Below are 20,526 nucleotides of genomic sequence, written 5' to 3'. Positions count from 1 at the left end.
CCTCGACAGGGAAAGTATGGACTGCTCGGGCCATTTTAGATTCTGGTGCTACAGGCAATTATATTGTTTCTACATTTGCCAGTGAAAAAGGGATACAGTTGATTCCAAAATCCTGTCCAGAATTAGTCAACGTGGTGGTTGGTATGACCCTGCACGTGGGCCTGGCCACAGAACAAACCATAGACATGCAGATGACTGCTAATGAGAATCGTGTTGAGTCCATCACCTTTGATGTCATCACGGCACCCCAGTACCGCCCGATTCTGGGACTACCCTGGCTACGTCTGCACAACCCCTTGGTGGATTGGAGTACTAGGGTTGTGGAATTCCAATCCCCACAGTGTCATAGTCATTGTTTGGCGCAGTCGTGGCTGCTCCAAGACCCATGTCAGGCTGTCTTGGATGCTGCTGGTACTATTGGTCTTCTAGCATCAGGTGTGTTACCTAAAGAGTATACAGAATTTCAGGATGTTTTTGACAAAGGGGGTGCTGATATCCTTCCTCCACATCGCCCCTAAGATTGCCCCATTGAATTGGTGCCAGGAGCTAAGATCCCTGTTGGTAGGATCTATTCCCTTACGCAGAAGGAGGACGCTGTCTTGAAAGAATATATTGACAAGTTCCTTCGAAGGGGCTTAATTCGCCCTTCTACATCTCCAGCAGCATCTCCCCTTTTCTTTGTCCCGAAGAAAGAAGGGGACCTAAGGCCTTGCATTGATTATAGGGGACTCAATGAGGTAACAGTACGAAACCAATACCCAATACCCCTCCTCTTGGTACTACTGGATCAATTGGGCTCCTCGATTTACCAAGTTAGACCTACGAGGAGCTTATAATCTGGTTCATATTCACCAAGGAGATAAGTGTAAAACGGCATTTAAGACTAAGTACGGTTTGTTTAAATATCTAGTCATCGTTTGGGCTCTGCAACGCTCCAGCCACATTCCAGAGTTTCATGAACGACGTTTTCAGGGACATGTTAGACTGATTTGTCACAGTCTACCTTGATGACATTTTGGTTTTCTCACCATCTTATGAGATACATGTCGAACACGTTGCCAAGGTCCTGCAGCATTTAAGGGAAAATCGCTTCTATGCCAAACTAGAGAAATGTATTTTCCATACTAACCAGGTCAAATTCCTTGGGTATGAAATATCTGATCATGGTGTCCATATGAGCCCCTCCAATTTGCGTGCAGTTTTGGACTGGCCGGTTCCAGTCAATCGAAAGGCCTTACAGTCATTCCTTGGCTTTGCAAACTTTTACCGCCGATTCATACAGTCCTTTTCAGCCATTGTTACCCAGCTTAACGCCCTTACTAGCAGTAAGCATGAGTTCATCTGGAATCAGGAAGCTCAATCATCGTTTATGAAGCTGAAAGAGGCTTTTACATCAGCACCTCTTCTGCAACATCTGGATCCGGCCTTACAGTTTGTGGTGGAGACGGACACATCTGACACTGCCGTAGGGGCCATCCTTCCCCAACAATGTAAAGACACTGGGTTTTTACAGCCGATAGCCTATCATTCCCGTAAGTTGTCTCCTTACGAGAAAAACTATACCAAAACTGAACGAGAACTCCTTGCGATACGTGACGCTTTTCAGACATGGCGCCACCATCTCCTAGGAAATCCGCTCCCAGTCCAAGTGTACACGGATCACAGAAATCTTCTGGCTCTGAAATCCGTGAAGTGTCCCACGGCTCGACATGCACAGTAGCACAAGTTTTTCACCATGTTCAATTTCACGATTACCTAACGGCCCGGACATCTGCATTCTAAACCAGACGCTCTTTCACGTATTCATGGCCCCTCAGATCCACGCCCTTCAGATGGTACCCTGCTATTGTCTAACCAAGTTGTTTGTGCCTGCTCTTTGCAATCCTCTCTCAAGTCCTTGGTGCAGGAATGGGTTTGGTCTTCCCAGCAAGAAGTGAATGAACACAACATGGATGTGGTGCAAGACCTACCTTATGTACAAGGAAAGGTATATATCCCCAGTGCACTCACCAGGAAGATCGCTTTGCAATGGTTCCATGATTCGACTGTGGCCGCACACCCAGGTCAGAGGAAGACACTCTAACTCCTTAGGTGGTGTTGTTGGTAGCCAGCAATGTATAAAGACGTGGTACACAATTTGTACTCCTGTGCCGTCTGTGACCAAAGCAAGATGATAAAAGCCAAGCCCATGGGTCTGCTTCAACCACTGCCTGTCCCGGGAACGCCCCTGGGTGATGATCTCAATGGACTTTATTGTAGAGCTCCAGACAGTTTACGGATTCAACACCATCTGGCTAGTAGTTGACTACTTCACCAAGATGGCTCTGTTAGTCCCCTGTAAATCTCTACTATCAGCTCCCCAATTGGCAGAACAGTTCTTGCACCATGTGTTCAGGTTCTTCGGTCTTCCTGACATCATCATCACGGACAGGGGATCGCAATTTACCTCGAGATTCTGGAGGGCACTTACGTCAGCATTGGGGGTGGACGAAAGGTACTCCAGTGCCTACCATCCCCAGATGGATGGTCAAACAGAGGCTTAATGCCACATTAGAGCAGTATGTGCGGTGTCTTACCTTGCAACACCAAGACTCATGGTACTCGGTTCTAACACTCGCAGAAATTGCTTATAACAATTCTCTTCATACTGCCATTGCTACCACCCCATTTTTTGCTTTATATGGGCAACACCCTGGCTCTCTTCCTTTGGAAACTGTCTCTGCCTCAGACAGTCCGCTGGCCCAAGATTGTCTATGTGCATTGGGTGATGTCCATCAGTCAGTTCAAACGAAACTCACTGAGGCACGTGACCGTACCAAGGCCTTCGCTGATTGACATAGACTGCCCGGGATTATCAGGTAGGGATGAAAGTCTGGCTGTCTTCACGAAATCTGCATCTAGTGGGTCGACCTTCCTTGTTGCCGAAATATGTTGGTCCATACACAATCCTCGGCCTGATTGGTCCTGCAGCTCTTCGTTTAGATGTACCATGCAGTTGGAAGATACACCCGGTATTTCATGTGTCCTTAGTCAAGCCCTGTCCTTCTGATACCCGTTTGCCAGCTCGACCTAGTCCCTTGTTGGTCCAGGGCTCTGAAGAATATGAGGTTCACTCTATACTTGATATCAGGGTTAGGAGGGGTGTTCGCCAGTTCTTCATTGACTGGAAGGGTAATGGTCCCTAAGACCGCACCTGGGAACCTGCTAGCAACATTCACCCCCTGTTCTGATGTCCAGTTTCCCGGCTGCCTGGGGGGGGGGGGGTGAGGGCTTCTTTGAGGGAGGGAACTGTCAGGATCACCAAGCCGTCGTCCATAGTTAAGGTTACTCCTAGGATCCGCCCTGTGAAGAACATTCAATACTCTCCTTCCTCCTCTGCCAAATATCCAGCTGGCGGGAGAGCTCCTCCGGCTTTATGGTCTGCATCCTGGTTTCCTACCAGGTCTCTGGCTCGCGGGTTTGCGCTGCGTTCCAGCTGGGGGTTGCTAGGGAGATGCTGGAACGCACGCTACCGAAACCGGAAGTCCCGGAGGCGTGGGTTACGGCATTGCACGTTACCTGTAGCTTAAAGCGCTGCTTGTGGTGTTCGCTCTCGTTTCTGAATACTGTTTATATTTGCGCGCTTTGTTTTTTGCTACAAATTGACTTTCTGGATTCCTGACCTTGTGCCTTGCCCATTGACCTCCCCCTGCCTTGCCCTTTAGTTCAGTCTTTGATCTCCTGGCTCTGAACTCTGGCCCGCCCATTGGACTGCTTTTGCCCACCATTTCGGACCTGTTTCTGCCCTCACGTTATCCACCTTGTTTTCTGCTACGGCTTGCTTCGCCTGCTGTTTTTGTTTTGGATTGCTCACGGACCACCAAACTCAGCTGCGTTGTTTGGATTCCGACCTTGCATGTTCTACAGACTGGCTGTCTCCATCTTCACTTATCCTATCACCCCTGGGAAACCGCCTCCACTGTTCTTTGTCATCTCGCCTCGCCCAACAGAACAGTGCAACGCCTGATTGAACTGTGGACTCCGCTCTCAGGAATAGGCATACGCGTGCCGTCGGGTACAGGGTTTTCCTTGTGGATTGTGAACTAACTTGGTGACTGGTGTGAATTAGACGTACACATGCCGTCGGGAATAGGTGCCCTGTGGAACTTTCTTATCTGGACTATCTCCTTGGAACTGCAACACACCTACACACGGGTAAGGTACTTTCTAGTCCACTGGGAATTATTGTTAGAGTACATCACTATTCAACAGTTCTCTCAATATCAGGGTTTTGTTTTTTTTGTCTTAAAGGGGGACTCCTGGTTAACTCGTCCTCATCTTGTTTCCATTTCTTGACTCACTATTTTGAGGTGAGCTTCCCTTCTTGTCTTTAGTTAATTACAGTCTGCAGATGGTTCTTGTTCGTGTATACTAACCAAGGCCTTTTATTTACAGTCAGCTGTGTTCCATTTGTGTCCCTCTACGTCTTTCTCTTAATTGACTGATTGGCTGTATTGTTATATTGGCAGAGTGTTACATTATTAGGAAGAACACTTCCCCTACATGACCTCGTCAAGCCTAGACGTAGCAGAGGGTGTTCTGACAAGGTGATGGCCGTCCAAGAGGAGGAGACCCGCCACTGCGCTCATCAACTTTGTGAAATCACGAGGGGTCGAATTCAGACAGAAAGGCAGCACCTTGTACTGGAAGTGGTACGACATAATCGTGAACTACAGAAGCCTCCAATGCGGCTGGTAGATGGGGTCATGGAGGTATTCATTCTTGAGGTCTATGAAACACATCCCGTCCCCTGCACACAGAGACTCCGCTGTGTGCGTGGGAGTAATCACCTTGAAGTGTTCTAGTGGTAAAGACAGATTGAGAGATGACAGGTCCAGGAGGATAACCCTCAGGCAAGCCTGGTTGTTCTTGGGTACTGTAAAAATCCTCGAGTAGAAACCGGAGCCCCTGTCTGACAGAGGAACAGGTTTGACCGCCTGCATCTCCAAGAGCGAGAGAACATCCCGTAAAAGTGCTGGGAACCTCATCTGACAAAAAGGAGGAGAGGATGGTAGAGAGGAAGGGATAGGAAGACTGAAGCCTGTGGAGACAATTGATAGGATCCAAGGGTTCTTGTAAAGATGCATCCAGCTGTCTTGGAAAAGAGCCAGTCGGCCTCCCACTGGAGAGCTGTGTTCCCCGACCTTGACATCACTGTTTCTTGGCTTCTGAGGCAGGGGCAGAGGAGAGGGAGAGGAAAAACCCCATGCTTCCTCCTGTTGTCGCTGGGCGACCTGTCAGGCCTCTCTGTACCGCAGTCCAGGAACCCCTTGAAGCCGGTGAAAGTGCAGGATTTGAATTTGGTCCTGCCCTGAGACTGAGGGAAGGACTTCTGTCCTGGCTTTGTCACAATGGCCAAGGACTTGGCGGTTTTAGTGGTGGTTTTCTTCTTTGTCAACTAGTCATCGGTTGACGAATGAAAGAGGTCCACACCCTCAAAGTGCAGATCTAGGCTCTGCTCTTGCACGTCAGATGAAAACTTAGTGGCATACATCCACATCGCCCTCATCTCTACACCCAGGCACAGCCCTCTGCTTGCTAAGTCGTTGTGGGAGACAGAAGACTCCATGAGGCCCTGTGCAACGGCCTGGGCATCCGGCAAACCCGCCATGAAGGAGGCTTGCCTCTCCACAGAGAGGTCAGGCAGAAACTCCCTGAGCTCCTGCCACAGGTTCTGGTTAGTCGGGGGTAAAAGGGCGTTGGCTTGTTGTAGATGGAGACCGGAAATGCCATAAAAGCGTTTGACCAAAGACTTGAGGACCTTGTCCTCCTTGGAAAGACAACTGGAGGTGGTTCCCGTGGAGGAAGACGACAAAGGCAATGGTTTAGAATATAGTGAGGCTGCAGCCACCACTGAAGAATGTGGCTGTGGGTGGGAGGCCAGGAGAATTGGTTCCCTGTCAGTGAGCCTGAACCTGCTTTACAACTTCTTGCTCATCTGGGAGTTGGCCCTGGGCTTCTCCCAGAACTTTCTCATCACCTGAAGGACATCCTTCTGGAGAGGGATGGCATACTGGATCGTGGTGCTTCCTCAGGCACAGGGACCCCTAGGAACTCCACCAGGCCCTGAAGGTGGCCATGAAAAGCTTTAACAGATGCCTAGGGTTCATCGTCCTGGGCATCATCATCATCATCGCCTCCCTTTATTACAGACCAAGGGGAGTCTGTGACCTGGGACACAGGTGCTGGCGGGGTCCCACCTAGGTCAGGAGCTGAAGACAGGTCCAAGGGTTGTTAAGGGGTAGGCGTTGGTGGTACAGGAGGAGGTGGAGGGGTCTGAAGAACCGGTAGGACCTGGACCTGAACTGGCACCGGTAGCAATGGAGGAACAGGCAGACCCAGAGGAGGAGGCCAAGGAGGCCCCACCTGCGGCATCACCTCCTTCAATCTGCCCTTCAGGAGCACAGTCATCGGAGGGGAACGTCTGAGGAGGATGAAGCGCTCAAAGAAGCGGTCCTCACTAGACGCCGGATCCCTAGGACGCCTGCCCTCAGGCGCTGGGTCTACCGCTCCTGGTCAAAGTGATGATGTGCCTGAGGCATGTAGCTATAAGGCTGCGATGGGTTGATGTACTCGCCTGAGGAGACCAGATGCCTGTACCATACAGTCTGCTGCCACTTCCAGAGGGAAGGGGACTGGAACTTTCTTGCAAGGCCCATTCAATGGGCGAGAGCACAGGCAGCCCCCGAGTCGAATCCAAACTGGCCACTGGCCTACCAGTCTCTGTCATGTGCCTAACTGCTATTTTGGAACCTTGCCCCACACTCTGGGTGGGAGGGCGCGAAGGCCCCGAGCCACGAGAGGGCTCAGACATGGGAGGATACAGCTTGGCTCCTGCACCCAAAGCAGAAGTGTCGATCTCAGTGATCACTCTGGTAGGTGCTGAGCCCTCAGTTGGCTGGCCGGTAGTTGAAATGCCCCGAATCAGCACCCATGCCGGTAGACATACTGGATCGTGCCGAGGACTGACTCTTGTAGATGGCACTCGACGATCCTAACACCTTGGAGTCGAAGAGGACAAACTTGGCCGCCCTTCCAAGGACTGCCAGGCAGGGCCTTCGAGCCTCCTCTACCCCCGGAAGGGGTTGCCGTGCTGAGAAGCTATGCTAAACAGGGGGCCTACCTTGTCTTGACGAGAGGTCCTGGATATGATATGATGTAGCATTTATAACGCACCTATACACAAGTGTTTCAAGGCATGTCGAGTCAAAGGAGGGGCACAGAGACAACAATCTTACTAGGCCAGGTGACACTGAGATTGCGCAAGTGCTGGGGGAAGGGGAAAAGGTGCAGGGGGGCAGTGCAATACATGGGAACGACAGTAAAAATAGATAAATAAGCAAAGTAAAAGTGCAGCCTTCTGGTGGCAAGTGCGGGTAGGGGGCTGTAGGGATACAGAAACAGTCCCACAAAGGCGGGGGATGTCAAGGAGGCAGTGCAGGGGTGCAACTGGCGCGAGAGGGGACCTGGACCCGAGATCAGAGGGTAGCCAGGTGACCAGTGCAGATTCAGCCAGGAGTTCAGCAGGGGAGAAGAAGAAGAGAGAAGGCAGAAACAAAGAGGAATGTTTGCGGTGCTTCCGGAACCGGAGATGGTTCTCCTCAAGTTTCAGGGAGGCTGTTCCAGAGGGAGGCCCCTGCCGAAGAGAGAGATCTACCACCAACTCGTTGCTTGGAGAAGTGACCGACTCTGAGGGAGTAGGAGGCGGATGAGCGAAGAGCTCGAGCGGGAAGATATTTAGGAAGAAAGAGTTAAAGGTATTGAGGCCCCAGACCTCAGAATACCTTGTGGACAATCCAGAGGGTTTTGAACTTGATCCTCGCAGCCACTGAGAGCCAGTGCAGAGATTTCATAGGCTGTTACTTTAGTCCAGCCTTGATAGAACCAGAGCTCTGGAAACAGTGAGTTTCTGGGGGAAGGAGAGGAAAGGAAGAATACATGCCTCTGAGGAGGTGCAGCTGGTATTGTGACTTCTTAGAGACATGAGAGATGTGAGGAGAGAAGGAGAGTGTGGAGTTGAAGATGATTTTTTTTTAGCCTCACAGGTGGGAGTAGGAAGGGGGCCAAGAGAGGCCAGCCAAAGAGTGACAGGAAAGGAGGGAGCAGGTGTGCCGATAAGGAGAATCTCAGTCTTACTGGCATGAAGGCAGAGATCATTGGCGGCACACCACTCCTGGATAGCAGAAGTCAGAGATGAGAGAAGGAGACGAAGTGGCGGAAGGGAGCCTGAAAATGAGTTGTGTGTCATCTGCATAGCACTGAAAGTTAAGGCAGAGAGCGGCAATGCAGTGGGCAAGGAGTGTGAGGTATTGGTTGAACAGCACTTGAGAGTCGAGGACGCCCTGGCCTTTGCAAGCACCTCCTTGAAGTCCGCCGGGATATCGTACCCTCCAAACTCTAGTGCTGCAGGAGCCAGGCCTGCAAGTTCAGCGACCCCGGGTCGTGGTGGAGGATGGCGCCTCCTTCTCTGGCAAGGACATCCGCGTCCGTCGGCAGTTTGACTGGTGGGGGGGGCGAGGGACACTGACATGTCCAGAAGGTCCGGGAACCAGATCTGTCTCGGCCACACCGGTGCGACGAGGATCATCCTGCACCGGGACCATCTGAGTTGGTTGATGAGTCGCAGCAGCAACGGCAACGGTGGGAACACATACAGGAACAGGTCGTCCCAGGGGAATGAGAAGGCATCGCCCATGCTCCCCGGCTAGGGAAACCTGCTGGCGAACCTCCGACACTTGGTGTTTGTCGCCGTCGCAAATAGATCGATCTAGGGATTGCCCCATCGTTGGAATAGCAGATCCACTTGATCCTGGCATAGCTCCCACTCGTGGCACGAGCGCAGCTCCCTGCTGAGTGAGTCGGCGATGGTGTTCTTTATTCCTGCCAGGTGGTAGGGTACCAGAAACATCCCTTGGGCAACGGCCGAGTGCCACAGATCCTGCGCCTTCTTGGATAGGGCTGGGGATCTGGTAACTCCCTGCTTCCGGATGTAGAACATTGTGGTGGTGTTGTTGGTGAAGATCCTCACCACCTTGCCCCTGAGGGACGGAAGGAACAACCAGAGGGCCCAGAACACGGCCCAGAGCTCCAGTACATTGATGTGGAGAAACCTCTCCTCTGGGAGCCAAAGGCCTCTTGCGTGGAGATCTCCGGTGTGCGCCCCCATCCCTCTAGGGAGGCGTCCGTTGTCACCGTCTCCTGATGCGCTGGGGTCTGGAAGTCCATACCCGCCACCAGTGGACCGCGGGTGCCCCATCACCGGATCGCTTGCCGAAAGATCTTGTTGAGCGAGATCCTGTCTTCGAAGCCGCCCGCCACTTGCATGCAATGGGCGTCGAGGAACTCCTGCAGTGGCCGCATCCGCAGTCGGCACACTAGGAAGATGCACGAGGACATCATGCCGAGAAGGGACTTGATGGACCTCACCCTGGCCACGTCCATGGTCAACAGCCGCTGCACTTTCCCCATGATGGACTTCGTCCTTTCCTCCGACGGCGAGGCCAGTCGCGCCACTGTGTCAAGCTTGGCTCCCAACAGTGCGACCTGCGACAGAACCAGGTGGGATTTGGCGACGTTGAGGGAAAATCTCAGGTCCGTGAGCAGTTGGACTGTCTTCGCTGTGTGCCCGACGGCGAGATCTCTTGCCTTTGCTCAGATGAGCCAATCGTCCAGGTAGGGATAGACGTCGATCCCCTGCAGGCGCAGCCGCGCCGCCACCGGTGCTAGGCACTTGGTGAATATCCTGGGCGCCGACTTCAATCTGAAAGGAAGGGCCTTGAATTGGTAGTGGCGTCCTTGGACTACGAATCTGAGAAACTTTCGATGTCCTTTTAGAATGGGGATGTGAAAGTAGGCAGCCTCCAAGTCCAGCGACGATAGGAAGTCGCCTTCCTCCAGCTGCCCCAGCACGAACTTCTGGGCCTTGATGTACTTGTTTAAACGACGAAGGTCCAGGATGGGTCGCCAACCGCCGGTCTTCTTTCTTACGAGGAAGTATCGAGAGTACACTCCGGAGCCCCGGAGCCTGTTTGGGACGAGCTCGATGGCTGCTTTCCTCAGCATAGCCCTTACTTCCAGCAGCAGTTGTGGTACGTGGTTTTCCTTGCTAGCCACGGGTGGAATGCGGTGGGACTTCTTTAATAACTCGAGAGTGTGCCTGCAGTCCAGGGCATCCAGCACCCATCGGTCGGTGGAGATGGACTCCCACACGCTGACGAACTTCGCAAGCCGGCCTTCCACCGGGGTGCTCAGGTGGGGGCCTGACGCCACGGCCGGTTCAGTCCTGCTTGGCAACGGCCTTGCCGCCTTGGCCTCCTTGGCAACGACAACGAGATCCTCCTGACTTGCTGCGTCCTCTATAGGCCTCCTGTGGCAATGTGCGGGCCGCCTGGCGGTACGTCGCGGAGCCGCCGCCGAATCCTTTGGAGGCACCTTGCTTGCCTCCGGAGTTCCGAAAGGGCAGCCGTCATTACTGCAAAACCCCCAAGGCCCGGGATGTCTCCGTGTCGGCCTTGATGGCCTGCAGTGACTTGTCCACTGTCTTGCCAAACAGATTATTCCCGTCGAAGGGCATGTCCAAAACTTTGGTTTGCACGTCCTGGCGGAAATCGGTCGTCTTGAGCCAACCACTCCTCGAAGACAAACACTGTTGCCCAATTGACGGAAACCGGTGTCAGCAATGTCCGTGGCCACCGTTATGGCGTGGTCCGACGCCAGCTCGCCGCCCTGCAGGATCTCCAGGGCCTCCGCCCTCTTGTCGTCCGGGAGGAAGTCCAGCAGAGGAGCTATCTTAAACCAAAGCTCCCTGTCGTAGCGGGCCACAATCGCTAAGGCGTTGGCCGCTTTAATCATCATTGCCGCCGACGAGATGACCCGTCGCCCCATGGTGTCCAGTTTCTTCCCCTCACCACCCGGGGGGGGGTTGAAGTCGAAGCCGTAGCCCCTACCGCCTTCTTCTTGGCTGCCGCCGAGACGACCGAATCCAGGGTTGGCTGCACCCTAAGGCACAGAGGGGCGGAATCCAGGACCCGGTGCTTCTTTTCGTACCGGTCTCTCTTGGCAGGGGTCGTGGACGGGTTCTTCAGGAGCAACAGCCCCTCGTCCCAGATGCCGTCAAGTAACGGGACCGAGAGGACCGTCTTCCTTTTGGCTTCACGCTGTTGATAGAGGAACCCTTCCTTCTTCTCTTCTTCAGGGCAGAACTTGAAGAGCTCGGATGCCCTGGCAATCATGGCGTGAAAGGAGGCAATTTCGTCGGGTGGGGAGGCCCGAGGGGGTGGTGATGGAAGGCCCATCCCGTCGTCACCACCGTCGTCATCCGTCCCCGTCGTGGCCGGCTCTGTACCCATGTCCTCCCTAGGATCAGGGGAAGGAGATGAAGGCTGGAAGGGCAGGGGGTGGGGGGGGTGAACTCTCCTCCGCTTGTTTTCGAGGGCTCCCCGACGGGCCAGGCTCCACTGAATCGTCTGTTGGGGTGTAAGGGCAACCTCATCCTTATCTGCGTACATAAGGCCTGGATCGCCATTAAGATGGCTCCCGAGTTGTCCCGTGGCTCGGGTACCGGCTGTGACGGGCGCGACGGTTGGGGAGTGGAATCCTCCGCCTCCACGGGAACCTCGTCGGCACCGCCATCGCTCTCTTCGTCTGCCTCATCTTGATCCTTCCCGTGGGACTGGACCTCCTCGAACTTCTTGTTGAGGATCTTCACGACTCCAGCCAGCTCCTCCTCAGAGGCTGTATCCGTGCCCGTGATGGCCACCAGCCCCCCCCTCTTTTTGCACCAGGGTTCTCACGGGGGTCTTATCGATGGGCTGAAAAGAGGATTCCCTCTGCGGTGGCAGGGAAATTCTGGTCCCCAAGGTCACCTCCACTGAGGGAGCCCCCACAGGCTTTACCAGGGCCGCCACGACTCCTTCGTTAGAGGCCTTAGCCAGGTGAATCAAGGCCTTCACAACTTTGGACGCGCTTGAGGCCTTCACCTTGGGGGGAGGGTCACCGCCTCGCTCCCCCTCGGCTATTTCCGTCGGGATCGACCGGGGCCTCTCCAGAAGCTTACCCGGGATCTCTAATTTTCTCTTCCCCGAGCCACAACATTGGCTCGTGGTTGATGGCGTCGGTGAAAGCGCGCCCTGCCTGGCAGCCGAGGAGCCCGACCGTTCGGTGCTCCCGGTGCCCGCGGACTCGCGGTGCTTAGCCTTCTGTTGGGCCCCCATCGCCGGAGCGCCCTCAAAGGACTTAGAAGACCGTTCAGACCTCTTCTTCTTCTCACCTACTGCTGGGCTCTTCCCTTCCAGCCAGTTGGTGAGGCGGATCCGCCGATCCCTCATGGTCAGCTCCGACATGTTCTTGCAAAACGCACAGTCCTTCTCCATGTGCGTTTTGTCTTTGTGAAGGCAGTAGAGGCATCTAGAATGCTCGTCCTCCTTGAACACATTCTGCAATCCGCATCCAGGGCAGTTCCTCAACAGCTTGGATCAGGGTGTTGCGCTTCCTTTGTCCTGGGCCATGTCCACGGAGTAGGCCTCAAGGTCTTCTGGAATCCTCCAAGAAGCGTAGCTCGATGAAAACTTCGCCCTTGAGGGGCATCGAAAATTCCAAAACGTTGATCGGAAGTAGAAACGGTGGAGCTTGAGGCTCGATTGACCGAAAAAATTAGATTAAAATCTTTGAAAATCACAAAACGCAGTAAAAGCTCGAGAGCTATAGCACGAGGACTCCCAACACTTGAACGTGCAGTAAAAATCTGAAGATGGCTGCCAGAGGAGGGGCTTAGGTAGAGGGCAGTCATTGGCTGGGGGCAGTATGACCCAGAGACCAGTGATTGGTTATAAGGAGGAAGACAGTTCAGAAACGAAACTGAAACTGATTTTTTCTTTACCAAGGATTCCCAGCCTGACGACCGGGAATATTCATGAGCATGTGAATCCATGCCAGACCCCATGCTGGAGAACCAGAGTGGATCCCTTTCCTTTGTGAAACTGTCTGTCCTCTGTGTTCCTTTACAGGGTGGGTTGTAATTTGTAGTGTGCTAGAACTATCTGTTGTAATAATAATAAAGTAGATATCTTTATACAACCTTGACTGGACAGTCCCTTTTATCATTGGGTAATAATTGTATGTTCGCGGTCTTGCAACAAACCAACGAGCCACGACCTTGCAGAGATAAGCCTGCCGTTCCCTCCATGTTACCAATATTGGACAAGGAGATTTATAATTTACTTGTGTTTCCTATCTGTTCCCATCCCTACTGGTGTCCTAGAGGTGTGGGGCTGATTGATGGTTTAGAAACCGATATTCATCCCTGGACCACTGGTGCCACAGAAGTTGATCTGTCACATTGGTGACAGCAGTGGGATCAGTTGGAGCCTTACGCACAGCTTAGTCACCCAACCATAAAAGTACTATTGCAGGCAACATTTAGTCACTGCTAGGTATTAGTAATAGTCATGGATCTTGACATGGAGACTGTAAAAGGCATGACAAAGGATGTCCTACGCGTCTTATGTCAAGAGAGGGATCTTCCCCACGGCACTAAGGTTAATAAAACTGAGTTGCTGACCAGCCTGCAAGCTTGGATAGAAGTGAGGGAGGTTGGGAAGAAGACCCCAGGGGACGGGCTGCGCCCCATGTACCCGAACGGAAAATATCTTCCGGAAGGGGAAAATGACGAGGACGACGGCATGAGCAGTGTTTCTCAGCAATCATACCGCCGGGGGGCATGTGTGGTTTCTCAACCCTCCAGAGTGTCAGTGAGGTCAGGGACTAGTGTGGCATCCTGCAGGTCCCAGGCCTCAGCACAGCCTCGAAGACACCCAGTAATTGTTCTGGCTGTTAATGAGGTAGTGGCTAGAAAGCTCCTGCTTGAGGAGCGGCGACTAGCGCTAGAGCAACAGAAACAGCAGGACAAGTTCACCATGGAGCTGCCCAAGCTGGTGCTTGAAAAGAAGAAGGCCAACAGATCCACCTCTAGTGAAAGCAGAAGTAGTGGTTTAAACCAGAGTGCCCGGGATAATCCTCAGAGGCATATCCCCAAAGACTTAGTGTAGGCTTATGAAGTGGGGAAGGATATTTTTGACTGGTTTGAAGCACTCGAGCTGGCTTTCCAGCTACAGGAGGTGGATGAGGTACTGTGGGGTGCAGCCATGATGAGTCTCTTACCGACACCAGGGACTGATGCAATTCTTCATTTAACTCCTGAGGAAAGGCCCATTTATGAGAGCATGAAGGTAGCCCTCCTCAGGAAGTTCTGAAAAACCCCAGAACAGTATCTCAAGAGCTTCAGAGAGCTCAGAAAGAAAAGTGGGCAGACATTTGAAGTGTTCACACACTTGTTGAAATATCTGAGCCGGTGGGTGACTGGTAACAAAGTTGACACATTTAAAGGGATGTACAATTTGATTGCTCGTGTGCATGTATTGAACAAATGTGAGGTTGACCTACACCAGCATCTTGTGGACAAGACTATCACCGACCCTAGGAAGCTTGCAAAGGCTGCCGACAGGTTTGTGAGTACTTGAGTCCAGAGAAAGGCTCAAACGAACACACCCAAACCAGAAGAGAAATGGGCAGACAAAAAAGTAAACAAGGATGGGAAGGACAAAGGTCCAACTCAATCCTATTCGAAGTCAGGTCCCCAAAAGAACAATGTGAAATCCCAAAACTCTGGTTCAGCTATGAACACCGAAAAGCAGAGCGCAGGCACCCCGAACACTGGGACAACTGCGTTCTTACCAAACCAAACCAAACCAAACCAGAAGAGAAATGGGCAGACAAAAAAGTAAACAAGGATGGGAAGGACAAAGGTCCAACCCAATCCTATTCGAAGTCAGGTCCCCAAAAGAACAATGTGAAATCCCAAAACTCTGGTTCAGCTATGAACACCGAAAATCAGAGTGCAGGCACCCCGAACACTGGGACAACTGCGTTCTTACCACCCAAAGGTTGTTTCGTGTGTAAGGAGCTGGGCCATAGGAAAGGGGATCCTGCTTGCAAGGGTTTACCCAAGCAAGCCAAAGTGAATGTTGGACTTGTGGAAGAGGCCATCATCAGTGTTGGCCTCTTACAGGAGGACTTCCCACTAGGCCAGGGAGTGGCCGAATGTGGATTGGTTACACCGAGTGGGAACAGTACTGGGTCCCTAAAAGAGATCCCAGTTCCCAATAATACTCAACACTATCTAGAGCATGCGTCTTTATCAGGACATTCTTTTCTTGTACAGAGGGCAGAAAAGCCTTCAGCGTTAAGTCTACTTGACCTCAGGTGCAAAAGGATGATGTGCAGTTTGGATTCCCATGGAGACCAACGACCGCTGACTGTCAGATCGTTGGCGTTGTTTCCCCACCCCGTGAGTGAGGCATCCGTAACTACTGTTATCTCTGGCATTGGTTGCCAAAAAGGTTCTCCCTTCAGAATGTTGCCCTTGCAGACCCACCACAGGAGATCCTGTGTGACCCTGCTCGGAACCTGAAGCAGATCTGACATCTTGCCCGAGAACTGAGACTACTGTGTTCTGAGAGCCCACTGGAGGGATCTCATTCTCAGGCGAGCCTCTGGCACCAGGAAAATGCAGGATGCCATGAGTCCGAGCAACCTCAATAAAATCTAAGTCCGAAAGACACTGGGCTCTTTGGAACTTGGTCACCATCTGCAGAATGTGTTGAGCCCTCACCTCGGTGGCGAGGCTTTTCCCAAGGATGCATCCTGGCAGCTGACCACTCCACCTAGGCACTTACAGCTGCTCACTCCCTAGCACTTCCCTCTTGATACACTTAGCACTTCCCCACTATGCCCTCTTCCCTTCTTTCTCTCCGCACTTGCACGTTCTGAATGCTCACAAGGCCTAGTAGGTCTGCCTCCTCCTTTCATTATTGTATTTGATTTTCACTCCCATGTTCACTCCCTGCTGCCCTGTGGGTGCTTTGAAACACAATTTACTTGATGTATAAGTGCCTTACAAATGCACAATAAGTAAAAAAGCATCTCAAGTCCAAGATGTGTCTCAATCCACCGTCCTTCTTGTGGATTAGGAAATAGGGAGCGTACCCCCCTTTGTTCCTCTCCATCACAGGTACTGGTTCTATAGCACCTTTCTCTAGAAGGCTCAAAATTTCCTGCAAAAGGAACGGATCCGGAACTTTGAACAAGTGGCTCTCTGGTTGATGACCATGAAGTCCTCTTAAAAAGGGAAGGCAGTAACCCTGGGCTACTGTTTCCAACGCCCAGGCATCTGAAGTAATGCCTTGCCATTCTTGCAGATGCAGAGTGAGTTTGCCTCCCACCAGGGTTTTGTGGGTTAAGGCCTCAGAGAGGTTTAGAGGCGGTTGAAGCAAGATAAAGCAGCCGTTGCTTGGGCCGACTTGGCGCCTCTTCCCTGTTCACCACTGGGAAATCTTTGGTCCCTTTGACCGACCAGTCTTCTCGCTGTACCAAAAGAGGAGTAGTAAAAAAAGGACCTAACCCTGCAAGCTTGTCCACTGGGGTGTGAGGGTTGTGGCTGTCTGATGGTGGCGCTGAGTGATTCGGCTGCCAACTTCGAGGTCTGCAGCTTCTCCAGGCTCTCGTCGCCTTGGAGTGCCATCAAAGGGCATGTTGAGAAGTCTGGACTGCTCATCCAGTGCAAATCCCGACTTCAACCACGCAAACCTGTGTATCACTGTGATCGCCGCCATGGCTCTGCTAATGCTGTCTGCACAGTCCAAACCCGACTGGAGAGACTCACACCTTGCTTCCTTTCCGTGTCTCACAATGTTCAGGAAGCCGCCTCTCTCATCTCCCTCCGGAATGTGTTCAGCCGTCATGGACATACATTTCCACAGGGTGAACGAGAACTTTGCAAGTGTACAAGTGGCATTGGCTGATTTTAGTGCCATACTCCCGGCTGAGAAAACCTTAGCCATTGCATTGGAATGCTTAACGTCTCTATCGGGCAGTATGGTGGGGTATGCCGCTTGCTTCGACATGGAAGTTACCGCTTAGACCGCCAAGCTTTGCGCTGTTGGGAGTCTGGATAAGTACTCAGGATCACTATTGGAAGGCCTGTATTTTTGGTGAAATTTGTGTAGACCGCCAGACTTCTTTCCGGCGCCTCCCAATTTGCCCTAACCCTCTTTTGAAGGGCAATGTGAAATGGCAACACAGGGTGCTTCTGTGGTCCCTTATCCAAGATATCAGTCAGATCGTCTTGTTCAAACGGAGGGGCCAGCCTGCCCCATCCCAAAAATTCAATTACTCTAGACATTTACTATATACAGTAAATGTCTAGAGTAATTACATTTTTGGGATGGGGCAGGCCTGCATATTCCGCAGGATCTGGCTTGCCAAATTCCAGCTCTGACGATGTATCAATGCCACTTGCTGTGTGTACATTTACATAGAGGTCCTTAATTCTGGACTCCTCAGAAATGAGGGCCTCAGGAACATTATGTGTTCCATATTCAAGCCTGAAGGGCGGTGTATTCTGGTCGGATGGCTCATGTTCTTCAAATATAGAAGATAAGGACTTAAAGAAATCCTTTTTAGGGAGCAGTTTTAACGTTTTTTCTATTTCCTTCAACAGAATCAAAGGCTTAGGCGCTGTCAACATCGATAGGGCTTCGACGGTTTTGGCATCACAGACTTCGACGCTATAAGTGTCAATAGAGTCCTCGACGGGTTGGACCCGTGACTCGATGGAGTCTTCGAAGGATGAGGACTGGGACTGTCGTTGAGTCGAGACCTTGCTTCTCTCCCAGGCTGGAGGGCACGCAGGTTTTCGCCTTGTCGGCTTTCGAAGACGCAACAGGGAGAGGACTTTTTGTCTTCTCCTTCGAGGGGTCTGGGGCCGACCTTCTTAAATATTTTGAGCATCTCCTGCCTAAATACCTCCCATTCGAATGGAGTCGCCTACTTACTTGGGCAGGCTATTTTTCATTCTGGCAAGGAATCAGAGGATGTGGAAGGAGATCTATGGCGCCTTTTTTTCATCTTTCTAGATGAAGATGAGGAGTGGTGCGAACCACTTTGGGAGCAAGAGCATTTCTTTGACTTCTTCCTCCGTGGAGAGTCGCCTCTCGACTCGTCCGACGATCGCCTTTTTTGACAGTGTCTTCGAAGGGGATTTCACAGGGGGCCTACCCGCTGCCAACTGCCCCTTGCGTTCCTTCAACGCTTTACCTGTCATGGATTGGCATGACCCGCAGTCCGCCATCCTGTGCTTGACACCGAAGACAAACCCTATTTGGATCTGCCATAAGCAAGCAGTTCATGAGAGTAGTAAATCTGACCTTTCACTGCACGGTTTATACTACTGTCCATTACTTTTGTACATAAATGTAGTTTGATGTCTTCCGTTACTATTTGTTCATTCGTATGATATTTACTAGTACTTTTTATTATTATTGTATATTGCAACTTACAGCAATGTAACCCAAGCTCAACAATCCTCTTTTTCTTTTTCTCCTGCGCCCTAATACCCTGGGGTTTGGTGCGCATTATAAATAAATAACAAACAAACCAACTAACAGATCCTGAGAGTACTCTGCAAACCGATTCCCAATGTACTGACCAAACAGTTGCCCAAGATCGTGAGCAAACCGAGTCTAAGAGTAGTTAGCTATGAAAAACTCAGAGACCCTTGCACTCTGCGGTTGGGGAGGAGGGCAGGGGTCGAGGACGCACTCTTGGGCTGCTTCTAAGAATTACCCATGGTTTATCAGGGTACTGTGCACATTCGGAATTAATTTCCACCTTCAGCATAAATTTGCAGTGAGCATTCATTTGCACGTTCTATATCAATTTGTGCATGCTGCTTAAATATGCAAGATCTGCATTAATTGGCACACACTGTTTTACTCTGCCCGTCCTGAATAAATATGCACGGTCTGCGTTCAGTTAGATGTTATGCAGTAATTTTCACGAGGATAACATAGGCCTTTCCCCTCCCCTCCGCTATTTGCCACAAACAGCAGAGATAATTGTTGTAGGCATCAGATGTGTGATATGTGAAGGAGGGGCTAGGATGAAGAGGAATTTCATTCTAGAAATAATTTTCCGGGGACACTGAATTGTGTAAGGTTTGTTGCAAGTTGCGAGCAACTTGTGGGGTACATATTTCGAGACGCCTGCTCCCATCCAGTGAGACTTTCATCCTTTCCAGGTGGATAAAGACAGCTATTTTGGGTGATAACCCATGGTTACGAACATATGGCTATGCATATATTTTATGTTTAAATTGCAGCCATAGCTACAGATAAATAAAACAGAAATCAATATTACAGTAAGCCACCTTCAGTACCCCGATGGAAGCCCACGTATTGGACTCCCAGCTGGCTAGGTATGCTGGCAAAGTATCTCAACGGGTTGAGCCTTCGCTACAAAGATTTGTGAGCGACCAGCGGGTCATGGTTCCATATCCAGCAATGTTGACTCAGCGTTTCACTCTTCGAGACAGGCTAAAATAAGTAGAAATGTGCTGGGTAATAACACTTTTTGTTTAAGCCTCAAGATACAATTCGGTTTGTGGCGTGGGACATAGAAATGGTCAATACTCTCTACACGGTCACCTTTAGAAAAAATACTCAAAGTGCACTTTCCTGAATACTCTGCACACCCCCACCCCTCCCGTTTGAGCCAAGAAGTACCCTAATGCTGCCCAACTAGCACAGCTCTGCTTCACAAAGTCTATTCGCACATTCATTATGTCCACTCGTTAGACAGGGCTATTTTAGTGATAATGGGGATGTAGAACTGGAAAATATCAATCACAGTGCCTTGACCAAACATAGCCGTGTGCTTGAGGAGCCTGCTCACCATGCCGGCCTACCTCTAATTGCACCACACTCATTTTCTCAACTTCTATGTTCCGACTGTACCCATACCAACTAAGCCACTATCATACTGCAATTGAATGAATACCCCTTGCAATAAACCTCAAACAACAGAAAGATATACCCCTCCAAGTAACTTCAATAGCACCGTTCCGGGCAAATGCAACCTTGCACCAGACGCACACAAGGCTCCCCTTCTGTCACAAATGCCTCTATGCTCTGAAACAGAACTGCACGCAGAGCTCATGGGACTTTTGGTCTACATGCATCAACACAACAGTAAAGTATTCTTGCGCTTTCCCTCTGTTTCCACTAACCTAACCCTTTTGTCTATCAGCTCGGCAAAAGCACTTGAAGGCCATACAAATGGCAGCAGTGAGAATAAAAGCAGCAGTAGCATAACAGAGCATACGCCAAACAAGGAAAAGATATCCGGGACTCAATGCAAGTAAGATTTCCAGATCACCCCATGCCATGAGGAACACCATGCTCCACGTCTACCCATACCGTCCATAACGGTTCAAATCTGTTGCTTCTGTCCAACATAAATGAACAAAGACATTAAATCCCAGAATGCATTAGGTTGTGAAATGAAAGCCCAGGGCTAGGAACATGGTGTCAAATACATGGAACCATCTGGCTACCCTACTTGCAAGCTTTTCAGATTGGGAGGCAAGGAAGGGAT

The 20,526-nt window shown here is 51.2% G+C and overlaps 1 protein-coding gene across 3 annotated transcripts in view; it reads right to left on the bottom strand.

Moving 5' to 3' along the window:
* Positions 1 to 20,526, bottom strand: part of RABGAP1L (RAB GTPase activating protein 1 like) — a 3,056,406-nt gene that overhangs the window by 303,845 nt on the left and 2,732,035 nt on the right. The gene's annotated exons all lie outside the window — the stretch shown is intronic.

Source organism: Ambystoma mexicanum, chromosome 1q, assembly GCF_040938575.1.
Source record: "Ambystoma mexicanum isolate Mex_15411 chromosome 1q, UKY_AmexF1_1, whole genome shotgun sequence".
Taxonomy (NCBI): Eukaryota; Metazoa; Chordata; class Amphibia; order Caudata; family Ambystomatidae; genus Ambystoma; species Ambystoma mexicanum.
The sequence above is the reverse complement of the archived record's forward strand: the minus strand, read 5'-3'. Positions and strand labels throughout refer to the sequence as shown.